At 40.5% G+C, this 1,943-nt stretch overlaps 1 protein-coding gene across 1 annotated transcript in view; it reads right to left on the reverse strand.

The window, feature by feature from the left end:
* The window catches only part of LOC103392333 (nck-associated protein 5-like), a 15,880-nt gene extending 13,943 nt beyond the window's left edge, over window positions 1-1,937 (reverse strand). The window contains 1 exon segment of the mRNA XM_025063696.1: window positions 1,898-1,937. The gene's annotated coding sequence lies outside the window, so the exon portion shown is untranslated.
* Window positions 1,938-1,943: the final 6 nt, after the last annotated feature.

Below are 1,943 nucleotides of genomic sequence, written 5' to 3' on the forward strand. Positions count from 1 at the left end.
GAATAGGGTCAACAGTCAGATCCTGACGCTGATGGAGTTTGCATGTTTTCCTTGTGATGAACTAAGAACCTGTGTACTCTGTGCAGTATTTTTCGCAGTATTATTCAACCCCCAGCTACAGTACTTTGTACCAACACTTTATTCTTCTGCAGATTCTAAATGACTCAGCTCTATAGAAAATACACGCTTTATTTAAAGCTGTATAAAAATAAAAACAGTCCGATGAATATATTATTTTTCTCTCCTTTCATTCCAGAAATACTCCCTGAGACGGAGATATTTTTAGCACCAACTGTTTTCTTTTTTATGTATCCTTGATGCTGCAGAGTTTTTTGTACTCTCTGTTCTGTCCTGTCAGACTCTGATCTGATTGGGTTTTATTTCTGGAAGCTAAATTTAACCTGGTGGAGCAGAGGGTCACTGCAGGTTTAGATTTTCATGAAACTTTTATTTATCGAGGTAATATTCTAACGGAGGACTATTACCAGCAGTATTACCAGCAGTATTACCATATGTTTCAGACTTTTCTGAAGAGACTAATGAATTCAAAGCACCAAAGCAGCCTGTGGCAACAGCTAATGCTAACTCACGCTAGTTGTTTTTTAAACACTCTTTTTTAAGTGTCTTCGGTTTATTTTTAACCCTTTCTTTAACATTATCATCTACAACAGCAGTACTACAACAGCAGTACTAGAGAGCCATCAGTACCACAGAGTCATCAGTACTCTGTTCAGAGGTCAGTGTCAAACCATCACTTTTGTCTTTCCTTGTCTTTGTCTCTTTGACCCCCAGGCCTCTGGACTCTGGACCCTTTCATTCTACTGTACAGAGACTTTGTCGTCGTTCAATCAAATGCATCTTTACATGAATACGTACAAAGCTGCGCTCCTCGCCCCGAGCTGCTGCACTTCCTCGTCTCTCTGAAAGACTTCCTCTGCTGCAGGGTCACATGGACTCTACTCTGATAGAAACACTGGTACTGTACCACTCTACTGTACCACTGTACATTAATTTCCCCTTGGGATCAACAGAGTATCTATCTATCTATCACTGTACCAAGCACCAATCTTCAGCTAAATGCTAATTGGATAAGTGGATGTCCTTCTTCTGCATGATGATTGGACGGAGTGTTTGAGAAGCAGAATAGTTTTTGTTACTGACTTAGCATTAAAATTAAAAGGCCGCAATGGTGGCTCTGGGTCAGAGAGCAGAGTGTCCCCCTGGTGGAGGAGACGTGATGTATCTGCTGTAGCCAGAACAACCATATATAAGTAATGTCATGTGATCAGCACCGTCAGTCAAAAAGTCCTCAGACAGACAGTACCACTCCTGCAGATGTTAGTGACTTAAACCAGTTCAGACAGCTTTGACCAATTCAATCATCATATCTTTGTCCAGTCTTGAGGTATGCGACCTTTGACCTGCGATCAAATTTTACTGAAGATTCAATTTTTTAAATTTTTTTTCTGAAGAAAAGTGGATTTCTGTCCTCAGACCAGACAAAGATGCAGTTTGTGACCTGGTGTCAAAGGTCATCCAACGGACTGTGACCCTGGTCTATCCTACTGTGTGTTTTTGAGAACTTTTAAACTTCACTCTCACTGTGGCCATGGAGGAGAAAAAAAAACAAACGATTTACATTTGTCTTAGAACTTTTTAACTTCGCCTTGTTTTATCCAACGGCCTGTTTGGTGTTACCTTCATGTTCACTATGAGGTTCACTGTAGACTGGATACTAGTACTACTAGTTACTATTAGTAATTAGTGGTACAAAATAAATACAACAACAACAACCGTGGACCAAAGAAGTCAACTCTAACACTGTGACTCCCACTGGTTATAATGTGAACTCTTTTGTTATTAGGTTCTGCAAATAGTACTTAGTACTGATGCTCACCCAGCAGGTGTCCACGGAGACGGATGTCCACAGTCACTGTCAGCAG

The sequence above is a fragment of the Cynoglossus semilaevis genome, chromosome 16 (assembly GCF_000523025.1).
Source record: "Cynoglossus semilaevis isolate Cse_v1.0 chromosome 16, Cse_v1.0, whole genome shotgun sequence".
NCBI lineage: Eukaryota > Metazoa > Chordata > Actinopteri > Pleuronectiformes > Cynoglossidae > Cynoglossus > Cynoglossus semilaevis.